Source organism: Elephas maximus, chromosome 2, assembly GCF_024166365.1.
Source record: "Elephas maximus indicus isolate mEleMax1 chromosome 2, mEleMax1 primary haplotype, whole genome shotgun sequence".
Lineage (NCBI taxonomy): Eukaryota > Metazoa > Chordata > Mammalia > Proboscidea > Elephantidae > Elephas > Elephas maximus.
Window position 1 is genome coordinate 87109998 of NC_064820.1, and position 23619 is coordinate 87133616.

At 37.8% G+C, this 23619-nt stretch overlaps 1 protein-coding gene across 10 annotated transcripts in view; it reads left to right on the forward strand.

The window, feature by feature from the left end:
• The window catches only part of ATG10 (autophagy related 10), a 421428-nt gene that overhangs the window by 45133 nt on the left and 352676 nt on the right, over positions 1 to 23619 (forward strand). Inside the window, exon 1 of one of the 10 annotated variants that reach the window (XM_049867081.1) lies at positions 3294 to 3465. The exons of the other annotated variants lie outside the window; for them this stretch is intronic. The gene's annotated coding sequence lies outside the window, so the exon portion shown is untranslated. Of the gene's footprint in view, positions 1 to 3293; positions 3466 to 23619 lie in introns of those variants that run through there. 10 annotated transcript variants of the gene reach the window in all.

Below are 23619 nucleotides of genomic sequence, written 5' to 3' on the forward strand. Positions count from 1 at the left end.
TCCACCAGGCGCTCCTTGGAAACTCTGTGGGGCAGTTCTGTTCTGTCTTATAGGGTCACTATGAGTCATAATCGACTCGATGGCACTGAGTCAGTCAGTCAGCCAGTTGCTTGGTCAGGTATCTGTCTTCCAACTTTCTTGACATAGACGAGTCAGCACCTCGAGCAGTGCATCTGTTTGTTGAAATGTCTCAATTGGTATTCTGTCAATTCCTGGAGCCTTTTTTTATCCCACTGGTGGCATAGTGGTTAAGAGCTCGACTGCTAACCAAAAGGTCAGCAGTTCAAATGGACCAGCTGCTCCTTGGAAACCCTTTGGGGGTAGTTCTACTCTGTCTTATAGGGTCATTATGAGTCAGGATTGACTGGATAACAATGGGTTTACTTTTTTGGTTTTGTTTTTCGCTGTTCCCTTCATCGAAGCTTGGACCTCTTCCTTCAGTACCATGGGTTCTTGATCATATGCTATTTCCTGAAATGGATGAATGTCTACCAATTGTTTTTGGTACTATGACTCTGTGTATTCCTTCCAGCTTCTTTTGATGCTTCCTGCATTGTTCGATATTTTGCGCATAGAATCCTTCAAAATGCAGCTTGAGGCTTAAATTTTTTCTTCAGTTCCTTCAGCTTGATAAATGAGCATTTTCTTCCCTTTTGCTTTTCTGACTCCAGGTCTTTGCCTGTTTTATTTTAATACTTTGTTTTCTCAAGCCACCCTTTGAAATCTTCTGTTCAGCTCTTTTACTTCATCTTTTCTTCAGTTCACTTTAGCTACTTGACGTTCAATAGCAAGTTTCAGAGTCTCTCCTGATATCCATTTTGGTCTTTTTTTTCCTTCCTGTCTTTTTAATGATCTTTTGGTTTCTTTATGTATGATGTCCTGGATGTCCTCCCACAACTCATCTGGTAGTCGGTGATTACTGTTCAATGCATCAAATCTGTTCTTCAGATGGTCTCTAAATTCAGGTGGATATAGTTAAGGTCATACTTTGGCTTTTGTGGACTTGTTTTAATTTTCTTCAGCTTCAATTTCAACTTGCATATGAGCAATTGATGGTTTGTTCCACAGTCAGCCCCTGGTCTTGTTCTGACTGATGATATTGAGCTTTTCCATTGTCTTTTTCCACAGATGTAGTCAATTTGATTCCTGTGTTTTCCATCCGGTGAGGTCCATGTGTATAGTTGCTGTTGATGTTGTTGAAAAATTGTATTTGTAATGAAGAAATCATTGGTCTTGCAAAATTCTATCATGCAATCTCTGGTGTTGTTTCTGTCACCAAGGCCATGTTTTCCAACTCTGATCCTTCTTCTTTATTTCCAACTTTTGCATTCCAGTTACCAGTAATTATGAATGCCTTTTGATTACATGTTTGATCAATCTCTGACTGCAGAAGTTGGTAAAAATCTTCAGTTTCCTCATCTTTGGCATTTTTGTTTGATGTGTAAATTGAATCATAGTCATATTAATTAGTCTTCATTGTAGGCATGTGGATATTATTACCCTATCACTGACATCTTTACTTCGGGATAGATCTTGAAATGTTCTTCTGGATGATGAATGCAATGCCATTGCTCTTCAATCTGTCATTACTGGCATAGTAGACAATATGATTGTCTGGTTCAAAATGGACAATATTAGTGCATTTCAGCTTACTAGTAGGATATTGATTTTTATGTCATCCATTTAATTTTTGATGACTTTCAATTTTCCTGAATTCTTACTTTGTACACTGCATGTACTGATATTAATAGATGTTTGCAGCTGTTTATTCTCATTTTGAGTCATGTCACATCAGCAAGTGAAGGTTCCAAAAGTTTTACTCCACCCATGTCATTAAGACTGACTCTACTTTGAAGAGGCAGCTTTTCTCAAGTCATATTTTAAGTGCCTTTTAACCTGAGGGGCTCATCTTCTGGCATTATGTCAGACAATGTTCTGCTGCTGTTTGTGAAGTTTTCGCTGGCCAGTTTTCTTAGAAGTAGACTGCTGGGTCCTTCTTCCTAGTCTGTCTTGGTCTGGAAGCTCAGCTGAAACCTGTTCACCATGGGTGTCATAGCTTCCAGCAAGCCACCACAGTACGACAAACTGACAGATGCATGGTGGATACACACACACACATATAATTGTAGTTCCTGAAGAAGAAAACTAAATTAATGAAACAGGGCAAATATTTCAAAGTATAGTCCAAAAAATATTTTCCTAAACTAAAAGAAAACTTGACTTTAAATATTGAACACATTTTGGGCTTAGGAAAATTGACACAGAATAGGCAATACCAAGACTTGTCCTAATAAAACTATTGGACCTTAAAGATAATGAAAGAAATCTTTTGCACTTATAGAAAACAAATTTCCTAGTTATTTTAAAAAGACAGGAGATTAGGCTGGCATGAGACTTCTAACAGCAGCATTTCATGCTAGAAAACAATGGGGAAAATATTTTTAAGATACTCCAGAGAATATGATCCAAAGACTTTATTTTCAGCAAAACATAAAGGCTACAAAAGTTGTGAACATGTGAGTTCTAAGGATATTCCTTTTTAAGGAATCCACTAAAGAATGAGCTTCAGGTAATACAAAATGATGGACAAGGGTTGACGTAATATCTAGTCCAAAATATTAACATGAATATATTTAATTGTAGAACTAGGTCTAAAAGGTGGAAATAAGATGGACCAAAATATATGTAAATTTCATATGCTTTACCAGTGTAGAAGTAACACAACTAACCAAAAATGGGACTAAAAGGGGGAGAGTAATCGGAAAGGAGAATAAAGTCGCTCACAACCTTATAGATAAATAAACTGAGAATGAAGATACCCCTTGAAGCTGATGAATTAAATAATAAAGCTCAAATATTTTAAATATGGGATTCCCTGGGTGGTACAAAGAGTTAATGCGTTCAGCTACTAACCAAAAGGTTGGAAGTTTGAGTCCAACCTCAGAAGGAAGTCCTGGCGATCTACTTCTGAAAAATCAGCCATTGAAAACCCTTTGGAGCACAGTTCTATTCTGGTGCACATCATGAGTCAGAGTGGACTCAATGGCAACTGTTTTTTGTTGTAAATATTACCACTAACATTATATTAATGGTTGAAATGGAATAGTGGAGAAAGGGGAAAAAAGAGGGGTAAAGGAATGTTGTCAGCCAACTCAGTTTTGGTTTTGTAGGAAATGAATAGATAATACTTAAAGAAAGAGATAAAGATACTAAAGGAAGCAGGATTTAACTATAACTTGTTATACAGTTTTGGCCTTGTAAACATGTGGTTTTTTTTTTTTTTTTCTACATAGCCAAAATAGTTATTCTTGAGTCCCTGGGTAGCAGAAACAGTTAAGCCCTCAATTACTGACTGAAAGGTTGTGGTACAAACCCACCGAGAGGTGTCTCCAGTGGAGTGCAGCTCTACTCTGCATACATGGGATCGCCATGAGACAGAATCAACTCAATGGTAACTGGTAAAAGGTATTATACAAAGAAAATAAATCACGTAGAAAAGTCTATTTCTTTTATTTCCTCTTCCCTCTCCTCTCCTTCTCTTTCACTTGAGAATTAGTCACTTCTCAATTAATACAATTTGTATAATTTTGATACCACTGGAATACTATGCATTTATAAAAAGAATATGAAAGATTTCCATACTCTGGTAGAGAATGATCTGCAAGATCTATTATGTGATCAGAGGAAACTGCAGGACAGTAGTATTGCTACATTTTGTGTATATAAAGGATATATATGTAGATAAACCTAGAACCTAGTGCTGTCGAGTCAATTCCGACTCATAGCGACCCTATAGGACAGAGTAGAACTGCCCCATAGAGTTTCCAAGGAGTGCCTGGTGGATTTGAACTGTCGACCCTTTGGTTAGCAGCCATAGCACTTAACCACTATGCCACCAGGGTTTCCTATATATATAAATAGATCCATCTATATTTATTTATCTACCTGTAGATATACTTTTATTTTCAAAAAGCAGCAGTACTGGAACCCAAAACCAAAAACTACTAAAAATTGTTACCAATGAGAAGGAGATATGGAATGGGGTGAAGGGAACAAGGATGGAAGCCATATTTCTTTGACTATAACTTGTTATACAGTTTTGACCTTGCAAACATACTTTTTTTTACATATGCAAAATAAATAAGGAAGCATTTTTAAGATGGAAAGTAAACTGAGCCAGATGAGCCTACAATATATCAAATTGGAGAAAAGCGTTAATTCAGGTGATCTAAGAACACAATATTTTTTTTGTCTGTAAATCCTTAATGGAATATATTGAAGTGTAAATAGCACTATAAAGAAACCTTAAATGTTATTTAATAGTGAGTTGTTAAAACAGAAAAAAAAAATGTCAGGAACTGAGATTTACAAGGTAAGATAAAAGTGATCAATATAGAATAAAGAAGTTAAATGAAATCCTGTAATGTTACTCTGAACAGGAAATATCAATATGAATTCAAAACTACATATTTTCTAGCTTTGCCCACAGAAGTGCATTTATGTAAAAGGAATGGACTTATTCCCATGGCAGAGTTTCCTTACCCTAGCTGAAGCTTGCAGTGGTGGGAAATTTTTAGTGTGGTGGAAAAACAGCTATTGCTTCTTATTGAATTTCTGAATTGCACACACTGCTTTTTTTTGGGGCCGGGGGCAGAATTCTTCCAGATCATTCTCCACAAAAATGAACCAGGGTTTCTTGGAGGAATGGCTGATTCCAGGTCTGGGGGAGGACGTGTACAAAGTGACCCCGGGTTATGCTGATGATCAGAAGCTCGGAAGTTATGAAAGACTAGTGGAGTGTTGTCGCTAAGGACACTGGAGTTAACATTAAGGGGGCTTCCACTGGCCAAAGATAAGACAATGAGCATCATAAATAATAATGAATGCAATAGTTTGAAAGACATTAAATATTTTAAAAACCTGTAAGTTCATAGTGTATATGTGTGAGAGAGATAAAGAGAGAAGCAGAACAACCTCCAAACCCAACTCATTGAACATCATTGGAAGTATCTAGGGCACCAATTTCTTACCCTAAAAACTGGTAATTAAATGGAAAGAAATAAGCATGTATCCTGCCTTCCTCTATGAAGTATATTTCATGGTAACCATATAGCCTAATTTGATGAGGGAAAGTTTTTTTTTTTTTTTTCTCAGAACTCCACCTAATACATAGAGAAAGGATGATAGAGTTAGAAAATAACCACTTTTTAAAATCCTTAATGAAATAATTGAGTTAGGCAACAATAATCAGTGGATGAAACCATTAGATGAAAAGTTAATGGAGAATTGCCAAAGGAGGGATTAAGTTGTCACCACCTGAACCTGGTGATCAATCTTGACATTACTGAAAATAGGGCATCCAGAAATTATATACCTTCTGAAGTTTTACATGAATCACAGAGCACCATCTATGAAATACGGTTGCCCAGAAAGGAGACCTTGATTACGAGATCAAATGGGCTACACCTGCCCAGGAACAAAGATGAAAAGGCAGGAGGGAACAGGAAAACTGGATGAATGAACACTGTGAACCGGAGTGAAAAGGGAAACGGGAAGAGTACCGACTGATGCAATGTGGGATTGCATCCAATGCCATGAAATAATTTGTATATAAACTTTCGAATGAAAACTTTCACCTAAGTCACACACACAAAAAAAGTAGAACTTGAATCAAGCCTTGGAGCTAACTTTCAATGACAGGAAATCAGGTGGTAGAGTATCAAGTTACATGACACCACAAGGAAACAAACCGACAAATTCAGAAATCTAAAGGACAACTGATCCAGTTTCTTTACAAGTCACCTGTAGGGTAAAGAAGGGGGAGAAGGACTGATCCTCAAACTATCTAGGGTAAAGGACCAAGCAGGGAACAGTAAGTGGTCCTACTGCGTGCACATGACTAGTGTGCAGCTTGGGTCATATGTGACTCACCATGGGAGGCTGGCAACACTCAGCGTGGTTCAGTGAGTTTAGTCCACTGATCATGCAGTTGGATGCCTTGCCAATGTCAACATGCTATAAACATTTCTAAGTGTTCACTCTCCTTTTCTGTACTTGTTGACCTATAATAAAGAGTTTCAGGACCAATAACAAACAGTTTCTGGACTGGTAACAATTAGCTCTTGAACTGGCATCAGTTTGGACCACAGTTTGAGTGGCACTATGCTAGATTAAAAGAATCAAGAGATATAACCTAGTGTAACATGTGAACTTTATTTGTATCCCAATTCAAACAAATCAACTGCAGAAAGACATTTTTTGACACAATTGGAGATATTTGATGATACCAAGAAGTTGTTATTAATTTTGTTAGGTATGTTAATGACACCATGGTTATGTAAGGAAATGTCCATATTGTTTTAGTGACACATACTGAAGTATGTAGATGACAAATGATACTATGTCTAGGATTCGCTTAAAATACTACTTAAGGGGGAAAGCAAAACAGGAATAGATTAAGCAAATATGACAAAAGCTTGATGTGTATTGAATGTGGGTAATAGGTACAGGGGTTTATTTTTGGTACTATTCTCTCTGCTTTTATGCATATCTGTCTGTCTATCTATCTATCATCTATCTCTCTTGTCTATTGTCCATCTATCTATCCATCTATCTATCCAGTAAAACCTGTGAAAACTAGAAACTGTGTAAGGCAGAAACCTGTTAGAGAAGGAAAACTCAAATACTTTCCACTAAAAGGAGCAGGAGAGAAGTGGTAAGAATGAACCCTGTCAAAGGCAGAAAACTTGTGAGACCCAGAAAAACAACTCAGTACCTTCAAGTTCAGCTCTCACAGGTTTCACTGTGTATATATATATATATATACCCACACACACATATACATATATACTATGTATACACATACATATATATACACACAGATATATACACATATATGTATATACACATACATACACATACATATATACACACACGTACACGTACATATGTACACGTACATATATATACACGTACATATGTACAGATACATATATACACGTACCTATACACACATATACACACATATATACACATACATATACACACATATATACACATACATATACACACATATATACACATACATATACACACATATATGCACATATTTATATATGTTGTTGTTATTAGGTGCCGTCAAGTCGGTTCCGACTCATAGCGACCCTGTGCACAACAGAACGAAACACTGCCCGGTCCTGCGCCATCCTTACAATCGTTGTTATGCTTGAGCTCATTGTTGCAGCCCCTGTGTCAGTCCACCTTGTTGAGGGTCTTCCTCTTTTCCGCTGACCCTGTACTCCACTAAGCATGATGTCCTTCTCCAGGGACTGATCCCTCCTGACAATATGTCCAAAGCATGTAAGACCCAGTCTCACCGTCTTTGCCTCTAAGGAGCATTCTTCCAAAACAGATATGTTCCTTCTTTTGGCAGTCCATGGTATATTCAATATTCTTCGCCAACACCACAATTCAAAGGTGTCAACTCTTCTTCGGTCTTCCTTTTTCATTGTCCAGCTTTCACATGCATATGATGTGATTGAAAATACCATGGCTTGGGTCAGGCGCACCTTAGTCTTCAGGGTGACATCTTTGCTCTTCAACACTTTGAAGAGGTCCTTTGCAGCAGATTTGCCCAGTGCAATGCATCTTTTGATTTCTTGACTGCTGCTTCCATGGGTGTTGATTGTGGATCCAAGTAAAATGAAATCCTTGACAACTTCAGTCTTTTCTCAGTTTGTCATGATGTTGCTCGTTAGTCCAGTTGTGAGGATTTTTGTTTTCTTTATGTTGAGGTGTAATCCACACTGAAGGCTGTGGTCTTTGATCTTCATGAATAAGTGCTTCAAGTCCTCTTCACTTTCAGAAGCAAGGTTGTGTCATCTGCATAACGCAGGTTGTTAATGAGTCTTCCTCCAATCCCGATGCCCCGTTCTTGTTCATATAGTCCAGCTTCTTGTATTATTTGTTCAGCATACAGATTAAATATGTATGGTGAAACAGTACAACCCTGACGCACACCTTTCCTGCATATATATACACATGCATATATATACACACACATATATATACAATACATATATACACACACATATATACACACATATACACACACATATGTACAATACATATATATACACATATATATAAATATACTTCCTTTTCTTCTGTCTCATCACAATTTCTTCTTACTCCTCAAATTTAACTCACAATTAGAAATGTTTTTAGCCTTATTGTGGGATTTCTGCAGAGTTTAGAACTTCACACCAACTTACTATTTAAAGTTATTTTGTTTTTACTATTTTTTTTTTTTTTTGGTTACTACATACGAGTGTATTAGTTTAGGACCTCGGTTATGTAATCCCACTTTTCACAGATTATTAATAAAATAATTTCCTATAGGTTTTCAGCTTTCTTTTCTCACTTTTGTATAGCAGGAGGAGAGAACATTTAGATACTGGAAACAAAATACCCTACTTTCTTGAGATTAGATTTTATATCATTAATAATAGATCATTTTGTACTCTTAAAGAATTAAAGTCTCTTCCCCATTAATCTCTTGTCTCTTCAGTTAAACCTACTTGATTATGTTTTGAAATTTGCATAGCAACATACTAGGAATACTTTGATTACCTCAGTTACAGCTTACAACTTATTGAAAGGACTTGTTTCCTAATTTATATGAAGTAAATTTTTAAAAATCATTTTATCTGAGTAGAAGTTTAAACTGATATGATTCCCTCCTTCCAATAATCTTGCTCTCTGGTTAACCCACACTGCTTTTCTTAAAGTCCTTCACCATTATTCTAATTACATCAAATTTGTATTTTAAAATTAATTTCTAAAATATCTCTATGTTTTAATTTATTCTATCTTTTTCAAGACTATTTTGGTACAAAGCCCACCGTGAACTTCCCATCATTCCTGCTACCCAGCTGAATTTCATGCCTTGTTCATCTACATAGCTATCTTTATTCTTAATATCTTATTATGAAAAATTCTAATACAAAAGTAAAGAGAATAGTATAATGAATTCCCATATACCCATCATGCAGCTCCCACAATTATCAACTATAGCCTGACGCGTACTGTTCTAAAACACCTGTGGCAGGCGTAAAGTGACTTAATATATATTTCAAGTTAATTTGCTTGGCTATTTTGTTATTGTGGTAGTATGTCTTAAAATTATGGGTTCTTCAAGTGTACTCTGTAAGTTATGTATCATTATATATTAACGTTAATGAATGAAATCTGGAAAAATTCTTAGAGACATGAAATATTATTTCTACAAATTCTGATTTAGGATTTTATGCAATAGAGAGTAAAAGAGAATTTGTAATGAATTTCTATTAGGTGATGACTTCTTGAATTACACAGCCTCTGTAAGAGATTACATTTCTTTTATTTCTGAAGCACAACATTATTAAAGGGGATTAAAAATGCTTTCCATATATATCTGATGAGACTAATTCTTTACTGTGTCTCACAATTGCTGATAATATATAAACCCAACTAGGTATTTCTATCAGAATCACAATCAAGTTAGAGTAAATAATGGAATTCATACCTTAAATATAGTAATTTTACTCTGCCTACCTGTTCTTCATTTTTGTGTTATCTATCCATTGAACTGTTGGAAGTAATGATTTTTAGCTTCAAAGGTGAAATATTAAGTATCCACTTAAATTTCTCAATCTTTGAGTACACAATTCACTTAGACTCTTCCCTAAAATTTAGTGACATTTTTAAGGCTCAAAAAGAAATAGACATTTCCCATGGGTTTCTTATGTATAATCTTGCTTTATGTGAGTAATGAATAAATAAATTTGTGGATTTGCAATGCTAATTTTTCCTTAATTTTTATTCTTCTTCTAGTTTACACATTGTTATATATTTTCTTAATAATTCTTTCTATGGGGTATAGGCATGTTACTGCTATTAGTTTATCTTGTAATTGTTATTTTTCTTAATCATTTACTGTGAGTTAAAGAAATACGCTTTCTAGCACCAAATATTACTAGATAAAGATTAAATACATTTCATTCATATCATCTCTTGATGAGACTAAAGTACGTTAAAATTTTTTTTAGTTTATCTTTGGAGATGAGAAGAAAAATGCGCTTGGAGCCATGTGCTGCATTTTTGTAATAAACACTAAATGCTAGTCAGTTACACTGTATTTTTCATTCATAATTTATTGTTATGAGATGATTTGTCACTTCCGCATATGAAAATCTTCAGCAATCATGTCAGGAAGAAACAGGTTATATCACTTGTGAAATAAGTACTTATAAACAGTATTTTAAAAGATTTTCTAAACAGTATTTTAAAAGATTTTCTAAAGAGTATCTAAAAAAGAAAGCTATAATGTTTTGCAAATTTATAAGTTAAAATTTAAATAATTGTAGTAATTATGCAAGTTTAACAAAAAAAAGCTCACCTTGGCTAATAGTGATCTTTGGATGCACTGGGCAGGCTGGCAGGCTGTATTTCAAAACGCGTTGTTGGGAGTCATCTTTACAAGCAGTGAGTTTATGATACCCGGAACTGGCCCTCAACTTTTTGGTGCAGAAATCTGCATATCAGGAATGGTTTCTCTCTCAAAGAGGGGCCCACATTAAGCAACATCAAGGGACTCATATATGTGTGTGTGTATATATATACGTATGTGGAGCCCTGGTGGTGGTGTAGTGGTTAAGAGGAGCTCAGCTGCTAAGCAAAAGGTCGGCAGTTCAAATCCACCAGCTGCTCTTTGGAAACCCTGTGGGGCAGTTCTACTCTGTCCTATAGAGTCCCTGTGAGTCAGAATATATAAATATATATATATTTATCATAGATAGAATTGTCAAGTGAACTGGAATGCATCTCAGTATTATGGCTCATATTTTTCATTCTATTTTTTTATTGTGGTAAAACATACATATAAATAACCAAACCCACTGGTGTAAGAGTTGATTCCGAATCATAGCAACCCTATAGGACACAGTAAAACGGCCCCATAGGATTTCCAGGTTCTAGCTGAGGCTGGTTGATTTGAGCTGCCAATCTTTTGGTTAGCAGCCAAACTCTTAACCACTGGGCTACAAGGACTCTAAAACACACACACACACACACACACACACACACACACACAATAAAATTTACCATTTTAATCATTTTTAAGTGTACAATTCAGTGGAATTAATTACATTCACAATGTTGTACCGTCATCACTTATGTTTCCAAATTTTTTCACCAGGACAAACAGAAACTCTCTACCCATAAGCAATTACTCCCCATTTCTCCCTCCCCCTAGTCCCTGGTAACCTCTAATCTACTTTCTGTTTCTATGAATTAGCCTTTCTAGATATTTTATGTAAGTGAAGTCATACAACATTGTACTTTTATGTCTGGCTTATCTCACGTATAATGTTTCCAGGGCTCATCCATGTTGTAGCATATATTAGAGCTTCATTCCTTTTTTATGGATATTCTAGTGTATGCATATACCACGTTTTGCTTATCCATTCATCTTGGGTTGTTTCCATGGTGGCTTATTTATGTTTTGTAGATGGCCAAATTACAATCATGTGAGTACAGAAAGAGTACAAATTCTCATGTGTAGTTGTATGAGTGAAATAGTCAATGGGATGACAAGAGTGGCATCATATGTCTCCCTCTACAATAGGGGTAGTCTTACTGTTGAGGTCAAGTTTAAAGTGTGTAGGGTAATAATTTCTCTCGGACAGTTTAACAGACATTTCCAATGTTTGCTTCACTGATCTAATGTTTTCTGTTTTTAAATTTTAATGACTGACCAGTATCTTTTCTGATTGCCATCAAGTTACAGTCAAATCTTGCAGCCTGGGGAGCCATTCTTTCTCTTTAAGGTAATTTGCCTGTCTGCTCTGATCTTTTATGAGTTGATTTCATGTGTGAATTTGGAAAATGCTTTCTTGTACTCCTTATTTCCAAGTCCTTGGACAAAAAGCCTCCAACTACAGATAACATTATTTTGACCATCTTATGAATGCTTGTAAAAATAGAGGAAAAAAGAAAACCCACTTTAATACCATTGTGGTTGTTTTGGTGAATTCTGCTCATACATATGCTTTCATTATTAGATACTTGCACTCTCAGTAGACAAACTAGTGTTCCATGTTTCCCAGTTGTGATTTTAATTGTGTTAAATTTATACATTTGGAGTGAAATTGCATATCTACAGCATTGTCTTCCCTTTTAGGAATACAACGGACCTTCACTTTTTAAAGTCTTCAGTGAAATTTGAAATTTTCTTCTTATAAAAAACAAAAAAACCAAACCTGTGCCATTGAGTTGCTTCTGACTCATAGTGATCCTATAGTACACAGTAGAACTGCCCCATAGGATTTCCAGGAAGTGGCTGGTGGATTTGAACTGCTGAACTTTGGTTAGCAGCCAAGCACTTAACCAGTAAGCTACCAGGGCTCCACTACGCCTTTCTTCTTAAAGGATGTATTAATTTATTTAAGTTGATTCTAGAAAAGGATAAGATAAAATAGTCATAGGTCTAGCTTTAGAATAGAGACTAGGATTTTTCTTTAAGTTCTAACAGGTTATTGCTGATGTGTAGGAAGTTATTTAGGAAGTTATTGATTTTACTAGTTATATCCTGTAACTTTTTATCTTACTGAACTGTCTTACTGGTTTTAGTAGCTTTAAAAACAATTCCTTGAAGCTTTCCATATCATCTGAAATAATGAAAATATGGTATCTTTTCCAATATTTATGGCCTCATTTTGGTCATGTTATATTTATTATAACTTCCAAAGTAAATTTTATACTATAGTAGCAATTGCATATACTCTTGCTTTGCAGTACCCTTTTTATACTCACAACACTCCTGTATGTATATAAAACCCACTGCCATTGAGTCAATTCCAACTCAATAGCGACCCCACGGGGTTTCCAAGGCTGTATATCTGTACAGAAGCAGACTGCTACATCTTTCTCCTGCAGAGCCACTGGTGGTTTCCAACCTCAAGGCTTTCGGTTAGCAGTAGATTGCTTTAACCACTGTGCCACCAGGGCTCCCTTGTAAGTATATAGGGCAGATCTTACTTTCCCTATTTTGCACCAAGATAACGTGAATAAATTTAGTAAACTTAGGCACCAAGATAACAACTGACTTGCTCAAGTGTTTAAGCTAGAATTAGAACAAGAACCAGGTCTTTGGACCACTTCAACCCCATATTTCCATATGCTACTTACCTTTATCTAAAGAATAAATTTTACATGAAGTTTAATTACATTAAGCAATCTTACACATTAGAGTTCTGTCAAATAACCTCAAACTCATTGTGATCAAATCTGGGCTTATCATTTTTCAACCTCCACCTCAGTTCCTCCTTAATTCTTTGTTTTAGTAGGTGGCGCCACCCTCCTGGCTCAGGCCATGAACCTGAAGGCTTTTAGATCTTCTTGTCTCCTCAGTACAGATATCTAATGGATTGTTATGTCAGATTATTCCACCTTTAAAAATCACTCAAATTGGCTCACCTCTGCATTCCCTGCCCTTCTTTCCCATAGCCGCTATCTTTGTTCAGGCTGTTATTATTTCTGGTCTCTCTGTCTCTAATCTTGCCCTCTGCCAACCTACCTTCCACTCTGCCACAGCGATCTTATAAAATGCAATTCCAATCCATTACTCCTCTGGTTAAAATCCTTTAGTGATTCTCCATTATTTCAGGATATAGTTCAGGTTTCTCAGCTAAGCGCACAAAGCCCTTGCGTAAAAGAGATGTATGTACTCAAGTTTTGAGTCTAGCTTCTTTCTTTCAACATTATGTTTGTGCCTAGTTTAATTATTAATTTATTGGGTTAGATTGCAACTCCTTTGCTTGTACCGTAAACCCTGGTGGCGTAGTGGTTAAGAGCTCAGCTGCTAACCAAAAGGTCGGCGGTTCAAGTCCACCAGCTGCTCCTTGGAAACGCTGTGGGGCAGTTCTACTCTGTCCTATAGGGTCACTATGAGTTGGAATTGACTCGACAGCAGTGGGTTTGGTTTTTGATTTTTAGTATGTTGTTTGCCTTTGGTCGATTTGCAGATCCCTGAAATGTTTTAAAAAATTTTGTCCACTTTCATAGTTGCTTTCTTGGGAAGAGGATTTGATAATTTCCTCATCTGCCACAGTGGAAGTCCTGCCACCTAAGGCTGTGCTGTGATTTTAATTTGCGTTTTGTGAAAATCTAGTTCAGATGAGCACTTTTTGTATGTTATTAATCATTTGGTACCTTCTTTTGTGATTTGTATGGTTAAATCTTTTGCTCATAATCATTACATATTTTTTAAAATTAAATTTAGTGAACATCACTTACTTCAGATAGGCAACTCTGCCCTTCCAAGTTTGGCTTAAGTGTCCCTGCTTGGTATTTCCATAGAGCTGTCCAGTGTACATGATGATTATCTATTTACTCGTCTAATTCCCTGTAACGGTCCAGGAGCTCCCTGGGAGCTCTATTCTTTCTATATCCTTGGTGCTTAGCATAGTGAGCAGTCTGTATGCATTTGTTTAATTGAATTAAAATCATATGAACTGCAAAAAGAGTTCAGCCAGGTTTTTTATTTGTGTAAATGCATTTCATTGTTTAATATACTGCTTGAAAGAAGTGGGTCACTGGTATTTAAAAACCTATTTGTTTTAGAAGAATTTTCATAAGATAGTGAGATAAGCTATTGAGTCCGATGTCATAATGTAATGTCAGTGACCTCTGTGCTGCTAAATTCATTGACAAATTCTTAGTTCTCATCTGTTGAGCTTTTAGCAGCTTTTGACAGGATCGATTATTCTTTCCTCCTTGATATATTTTCTTAATTTGGCTTCCTTACTCTTTGGTTTACCTCCTATATTACTCTTTACTCCTTTTCAGTCTCCTTTGCTGTTTTGTTTTTCTGCAACTTCGTAACATTAGTACCCAAGATTAGTGCTTTGTCTTATTCTCATCTTCAGCTATTGTCATGACTCTGGAGGTCTCATTATTTAAATTTCATCCGAATGCCAATTATTCCCAAATGTATATCCCCTGCGCAGACTTCTCTCTGAATTTCCAGATTCAAAAGGCCAACTTCTTACTTGGCATTTCTACTTGGCTGTCTCCCCTTAGATCCTAAAATCAGCATGTCCATAATTAATCACCTAATCTTCCCATCCCCCCAAACTTGCTTACCCACTACCCCCAAACCAGTGTTTTCCTCCCAATTGATGGGAATTCCACCTTTTCAGTTGTTCATGTCACTTCCTTAACTCCTCTATTTTTCTCACACCCTATGTCCAATCCATTAGGAAATCCTGCTCTCTCAGCCTTCTGAATAAACTCAGAATTGGCCATTTCTCATCATCTTTCCCACTACCACCTTGGTGTAAACCATTATCAACTCTCACTATTATTCCTTCCTAACTAATCTGCCTGCTCCCACCCTTCCCTTCCTCTGTGGTAATGCTTTTAAAATACAAGTCATGTGTTGGTACTTCTTTGCTCAAATTGAAAGCCAAAGAGTTTACACTGGCCTATAAAATATGTGGAAATCCTGGTGGCGTAGTAGTTAAGAGCTATGGCTGCTAACCAAAAGGTCGGCAGTTCGAATTCATCAGGTGCTCCTTGGAAACTCTATGGGGCAGTTCTACTCTGTCCTATAGGGTCACTATGAGTCTTAATCGACTCGTCGGCAAGTTTTTTTTAATAAAATATGTGGTCTGCTCCTTTCCCCACCTCCTTTACTGCTCTGACCTTACCTCCTATTTCTTTTCCTTTTATACTCACTCTTGTGCGATCACACTGACCTCCTTGCTAGTCCTCAAACACACAAAACATACTCCTGTTTTAGGGCCTCTCCACTTCTGCACTGGATGGCCCCTCATCTAGAATACTCTTTTTCCAGAAATGACTCACTCCCCCAGGTCCTTCATGTGTTTGTTTCATGTCACTTTCTTAATGAGGCCCCACTGATCACTCTATTCAACATTTCAATCACTTTGTTCCCCTATCTGCCAGCCTCACCCCTGGCACTGCTGACTCGTCTTATCTTACTGTTATGGATTGAATTGTGTCCACCAAAAATGTGTGTCAACTTGGCTAGGCCAAAATTTCCAGTATTGTGTGGTTGTCCTCCATTTTGTGATCTGATGTAAATTTCCTTTGTGTTGTGAATCCTAACCTCTATGATGTTAATGAAGCAGGATTAGAGGCAGTTATGTTAATGAGGCAGGGCACAATATACAGGATCAGGTTGTATCTTGAGTCAATCCCTTTTGAGATATAAAAGAGAAAAGCCAGCAGAGAGGAGAGGGACCTCAGTACCACCAAGGAAGAGGAGCCAGGAGTAGAGTGTCCTTTGGACCTGGAGTCCCTGTGCTGAAAAGACCAGGGGAAGATTGATGGCAAGGACATTCCCCCAGAGCCCACAGAGAGAAAAAGCCTGCCCCTGGAGCTGGCACCATGAATTCGGACTTCTAGCCTCCTAAGCTGTGAGAAGATCAAAGATTACAGTCTTCAGTATGGGTTATACCTTAACATAAAAAAACAAAAATCCTTACAACTGGACCAGTAAGCAACATCATGACAAATAGAGAAAAGATTGAAGTTGTCAAGGATTTCATTTCACTTAAATCCACAATTCAATACCAACGGAAGCAGCAGTCAAGAAATCAAATGACGCATTGTATTGGACAAATCTGCTGCAGAAGACCTCTTTAAAGTGTTAAAAAGCAAAGAAGACTAAGGTGCACCTGACCCAAGCCATGGTGTTTTCAACTGCCTCATGTGCACGTGAAAGCTGGGCAACGAATAAGGAAGACCAAAGAAGAACTGACACCTTTGCACTGTAGTGTTGGTGAAAAATATTGAATATACCATGGAATGCCAAAAAAATGAACAAATCTGTCTTGGAAGAAGTATAGCCAGAAAGCTCCTTAGAACCAAGAATGGTGAGACTTTGTCTCACATACTTTGGACCTGTTATCAGGATGGACCAGTCCCTGGAGAAGAACATCATGCTTGGTGAAGTATAAGGCCAGTGAAAAAGAGGAAGACCCTTAAGATGGATTGACACAGTGGCTGTAACAATGGGATGAAGCATAACGATTGTGAGGATGGTGCAGGACTGGGCAGGGTTTCGTTCTGTCGTACAAAGGGTTGCTATGAGTCAGAACTGACTCTATGACACCTAGTAACAACAAACTGTGAGATAATGAATTTCTGTTTGTTAAAGCCATTCACTTGTGGTATTTCTGTTATAGTAGCTCTAGATAACTAAGACACCTTTTTCTTTTTCATAGTACTAACATCCATGAGGGCAGGGATCTTTGTTCTGTTTGCTGACACACCCAAAGCAACTAGAATATTGCTTGGTATAAGTTCGGCACGCAAACAAATGTTTGTTAAATGACTAATTGAATATCTGATTTTCTGGAAAAAATAAAAACTCAACAATTTGTCTGAAGAATTGTATAGATAAAACGTTTTATTTGAAAAATTATGAGAATATTTTAAAAAAAAGCCAATGTTCCCCTTTAATCCCTTAATTGATGAATTAGAATCCATGAAAACACCATAAAATTTACATAAAAAGTTAATAAGTATCATTCAAGTAATCTCTTCAGGGCAATCTTTTTAATAAAACTGGCATTTCTGTGAAAATGGAATTTTTCTGTAATGATATACAGTATAGTAGAATTTAACACATACTTTAGATTTAAAAATAGCCATGCAACAGTGTGTTGAGTGGGATCTTTTTATCTCCCTCCAGAATCCCAGCTAAGGCCCCAAGCTGAAGACAAAAGATTCTAAGTAACTAATTTCCTATATTTGTATTGCTATGAATAATCTACTAGCCAGTGGGGCGAGAAACCTGCCTGCAGGGACTGCTCTGTGGAACCATTCCAGGAGAACTGGGACCCCCACCCCACTCGACCCCTGGTATGAGACCATAGGTCTCAGCAGAGAGGGAATGCAGTGTTTGCAGTGAGAAACTATTTTCTTTCCTCCCAAAGCCTGTCTCTCCCCTCCAGAAGAACCACATGTAAAGAATATTGGGTGCCTGCGTTTGGGGGGGAGGGGATTTCATTCCCCAAATGGGCATTTGCTTAGCCATGGACTTGCTGATCTTCCCTTTTCTGCCTGAGCAGGAGTAAATGGATTTGAGAGCCAGAGAGGGGCTGAGTGGGGGAGGGGAGAGGAAGGTGGCACTGTTTATCTCTTTAATATGGTCATTTCAGAGAGTAGCTAGGCTTGACCCATTTTTCATTGGCCTGCTCAAGAAGGCAGTCATCCAGGTAAAGGGACCTGGACGGCAGTTGAAGGGAGGTGGAGAGATTGCCTAGATCAAGTAATTGTGCCAGAGGGTGGTCTCCCAGCAGGATCTTCTGAGGAACTCCTACAATTACCCCATGAGGGAGCTGCATTTCTGCCACATGGAGGGGCATTGACATCTGGTCAGTGTCAGACAGAGAAGCAACAGCCACCAACAAGGCAGGGACTATGACGGCATCCAGTTAAGTGAGGGGATGACTCTCCTTCCTGCATCCAGTTCTCAAGCCACAGGCCCCTGGAAGAAGAAGGGAGCGACAGGAGTTTTCTCTGAGTCAGCCCATGTTACCTTTCTCCTTTCCAAGTTGCTGAGAGTTGTAGGTTGAACTACAGGGAGAAAAGAGCTTTAAATTGATTTTGAGACTGAAATCGTCGAGATTACAAAAATAATAATAGGATTGACTTTTAATTATCTGAAGGACAGAGTCCTAATAACTAAAAACATCTAAAAAGTTATGGACTGGGTAGGGGTGGATTCTCGAATAGACAACATAAACGTGGTACTTACCTTGCTTACCAGATCATCTGTCGTGAACAATTTCACATTTTTCACCACATCAAAGACTCAGTTTTTAGGTATGGTGGCCACCTCTCTCTTTCTCCCGACCCCACAGCAGCTTCCTACAGAATCAAAGTCTCTATCAAATTTATAGTCCTTGACAGGGGCAGATGACCCAGTAAGCAAGGTAAGCATGGGCTTTTTTGTGCTTATGTAAGTCTGTAGTGAACAATTTCACCCATGTGATGATCTGGTAAGCAAGATAAGCTCCGTGCTTACTCACATATTGGATAATCTGCTCCCCGAACTGGGACCAAATTGTTGCTTTAGGATCCCTAGTACATCAGCTCGGTATTGCTACATAATAAACAGTTCCAAAATTTAGTGGCTTAGAACACCATTTATTATTTCCCAGAAGTCTACATACTGGCTGGACAGTTCTGCTGATCCGAGGCAGGCTCACCTGAGGTCTGCAGGGCTTGCTTATGCATCTGCAATCAGCTGGGGGTTGGATGGGGACCGGCTGGTCTAAGATGGCCTCAGCTGTGATGATTTGGCTTAGTTCCACATTCCAGCAGGCTAGCCTGGGCTTGTTCTCATGGTGGTGGTAAGGTTCCAACGGAGAAAGTAGAAAAACTTAAGCGCTCTTTCAGACCTCTGCTTGAGCTTGTCATGGGATTAAGTTTAGAGTCAGTATGGGAAGACACCACCAAAGGGTATGGATACAGGGAGGTGTGGAAAACTGGGGTGATTAATGCACTCTACCACATTTACCAGATGGGAAGGAGAGTCCACATAGAATAATTAAGGGCAACTATTGGAAAAAATAAAACCATTTTGTATCTCTATTATGAGGAGTTGTTCTTGTTAACTGCTTTTAAGTTGGCCCTGGACTCATGTTGACCCTGTGCACACTGAGATTGGACCATTATGATTCATTGGCTGAATTTTGGAAATAGATTGCCAGGCCTTTCTTCCTACTCTGTCTTATTCTGAGGAGTAAAAAACTCGTTGCCACTGAGTCGATCCTGACTCAACAGTTACGATTGATTTGGACTACATACGCTCCTAAGTGAGGCCCCTAGATGGCGCAAACTCTTTTTTGTTTGATCGTTGTTATTGTGTGCCATCGAGTTCAATTCATAGCAACCCTGTAAGACAGAGGAGAACTGCCACATAGGGTTTCCAAGGCTGTAATCTTTACAGAAGCAGACGACTGCCACATCTTTCTCCCATGGAGTGGCTAATGGGTTTGAAAAACTGACCTTTTGGTTAGCAGCTGAGTGCATAACCACTGCACCACCAGGTCTCTTTATTGTGTTTGACTACTAGCATAAAAAGGAGCCCTGGTGATGCAGTGGTTAAGTGCTTGGCTCCTAATCCAAAGGCTGTCGGTTTGAACCTACCAGCCACTCCATAGGAGAAAGACATGGCAGTCTGCTTCTGTAAAGATTACCCAAAAAAACCAAACAAAACCCATTCCTTGGAAACCCTATGGGGCAGTTCTACTCTGTCTTATAGGCTTGCTATGAGTTGGAATTGACCGGACAGCAATGGGTTACTAACCTAAAGGTTGGCAGTTGGAACCCTCCCTGTGGCACCATGGAAGAAAGGCCTGGTGATCTGCTTCCTTTAAGATTACAGCCAAGAAAATCCCCTAGAGCATAGTTCTACTCTGTAACACAGGGGGTCGCTGTGAGTTGGAATCGACTCAACAACCACTAACCACAGGCTTCTAAGAACAGAGATGTTGTTGTGTGCTGTTGAGTAGATTCTGACTCATAACGGCCCTATGCGGCGCAGCAGAACTGCCCTACACATTTCCTTGGCCTTAGTCTTTATGGGAGCACATCACCAGGTCTTTTCTCCTGTGGCGTGGCTGGGGGGTTTGAACCACCATCCTTCTGGTTAGCAGCCGAGTGCTTAACCATTGCACCATCAGGGCTCCTCAGAACAGAGATACCAAAAACCCTGATGGTGTAGTGTATGAGCTTAGCAGAAGTCATTTACTAATGATCCTGGTTTTTTGAATTTGGGATCACATTGAATTTGAATATATTAGACCTACTAGGATAAGCCAATGAATAATATCTAAATTTGATGTTTCAAGAGAGAGCTGTATACATAAAATGTAGAGAACTTGGAGATGAATGCCAGAAGAAATAAGAGTTCTAAGTGGTTACTTCTAGAGAGGCTAGCCAGAGTATGAGGAGAGATGGGGAAGGGGCTGCTGAGTTTTGTTGTATATATATGTCTTTTAATGCAACTGGAATTTTTAAACTATGTGCTGTATTACTTGGATTAAAATAATAATTATTGTTATAGTAACAATAATTTATTGGCCATTTTCAAAAGCCATCAGTCATTGTATTATTATTATTATTTACACATACTATCTTATTTAATTTTACCTGCACAGTAACCCTATGAGTTAGCTCTTATTTCTACTTGAGATGAGGCACATAGGTTTAGAGAAGTTAAGTGACTTGTCCAGGGTTACATAGTCTTTATGTAAGAGGCAGGGTCAAAATTGGAACCAAGTTGTGTCTCCAAAGACCACGTTCTTAACCTCTAACCTGTAGCATATTTGGACATGCATCTACTGAGCTATAAGCTGAAGTTTTTTCTTCCACACTTTAGTTGTTTCTTATCAACATCTAGTCTTGAAATGGAATTGGGCAAATTATTTATTTAATACTTTGAGTATTGCATTAAATATTTAGATTTCAGGTATTGGATTATATATACCAACAATCAACAAGCCAGTTGCCATGGAGTTGATTCTGACTCATGACAGCTCCATGTGTGTCAGAGAACTGTGTTCCCCAGGGTTTTCAAATGGTTGATTAGATTATAAACCCATTGCTGCTGAGTGGATTCTGACTCATAGTGACCTTATAGGACAGGGTAGAAATGCCCCATAGGGTTTTCAAGACTATAATCTTTAGGAAGCAGCCTGCCCCATCTTTCTCCTTTGTACTGGCTCGTGGGTTCAAACCAGTGACCGTTTGATTAGCAGTCCAGTGCTCAATCACTGTGCCACCAGGGCTTCTTCAGATTCGATTATAGTAGCACATATATTGAGGTTTGTTTTTTTTTCTTATAGTGTTAGGGAAAGTGTTTAAAATGAGGAATTTGACTAAGAGCTGATAGCTAAGAAGTTATCAGTATCTAGCTGTATTAACCTATCTTATGTGTTAAATTTGATAAGAACCTTGTATACTAATTGCCTTTAACCTATGCTGCAGATATTTATTACAAAATGTCATTGAAAAGACAAATTTGATATATTAGTTGAGCACACATGGTGATTTAAAGATTAGAATACGTTAAATAAGCTGTGTCAGAAATTATAAACTAAAATGAGTAAAATTATTCCTAAATTGCTAGACAAGTCTTCACATTTAATGTTACGTTAATGAGTTTTGTGCAAAGACTCTTTAGAATAAAATCCTTTTTCATCAGATGTTGCACATATGCTTCCACTGTTTGTTTTTCTCCAAAGTAAAACTTAATGAAACAGCTAATAAAACCCAGTTTTGCTCCTGACTCTTGCAAGAAACAAACCCTTAAAGTGCACCCGCTGTTTATTCTTTTGCACTGGTTTTTGCTACTTTTCAGGATGTAAATTTTCCAGTAATGGAAAACAGTCAAAGCCATAAACCTTTTCTTCCAAGTCTTACAAACCCAGTGTTTATTTCTTCTTTGTACAGGGTTTGTACAATGGAGACATGCTTTGCACACATACCCAGAAGTTTGGTCTCAGATTTTCCTGTTCACCTCCTGCTGGCTTCAGGAGGTGTATTGCCTGTGCATTTAAATGGATCTTTATTATGTAAATAACCACGAACCAGAACAAGGGTTTAAACCAACCTGAGAAAAGTGAGAGGTTTCAAAGTAAAAGGCGCATATAAGACTTCTAGACCCTGTTACTTTAATAAACTTCAAAGTGTTTTAGGTTAGTGAGTAGTTTATAAAAAAGAATCAGCTTTTAGAATTAGAAATCTATAGATGACAGCTGTGTATGTACTCCAAGTAGCTCTTTCCCTAACCATGTCGTTGTTGTTAGTTGTCTTTGAGCAAGCCCCGGACTTATGGCAACCCCATGCACAAGGGAACAAAACATTACCTGTTCCTGCACCTTTCTTCCTAGCCTGTCTTAGTCTGGAAGCTCCACCGAAACCTGTTCAGCATCATACACAAGCCTCTGCTGACAGACAGGTGGTGGCTATGCGTGAGGCATATTGGTCAGTAACTGAACCTGGGTCTCCCACCTGGAAGGAGAGAATTCTGCCACTGAACCACCAATGCCTCGTTTCCTTAACCATAGCATATACCATTCTCTAGCTTCCAGCCTTTTCCTAAGTAGGCTCGTTTGACTCTGGAATGGAAATAGGTTGAGATGAAACACTATTCTAGGTCAGTGGTGCTCAAAGTGTGGTTGCGGATGGGTACCAGTACAAGGAGATAAGTACTGAAATTGAAAATAAGTAGTTAGAAACTTTTAAGTCATTTGACAGAGTAATTTTATGTTTATTGAATCTAACAATAAAAAAAAAATTGGGATTGTATTTTGTATGTTTTCAGATTTTTTAGTAACTCATTTTTATTGCTTTTCACAAAAGTATAGTCTATGACAGATTGGAAATAAATTCCTGATCTTTCACTACAGATGGGCTGAGAAGCATTTGGTCTAGGATAAGATTTTCGAATGTTGATTTATGTCCCTTTGCACCATAATAAATGCTAGATGTTAAAATATGAAAGAAGAAGAAAGACATTCATTCAGAATTCCAGTA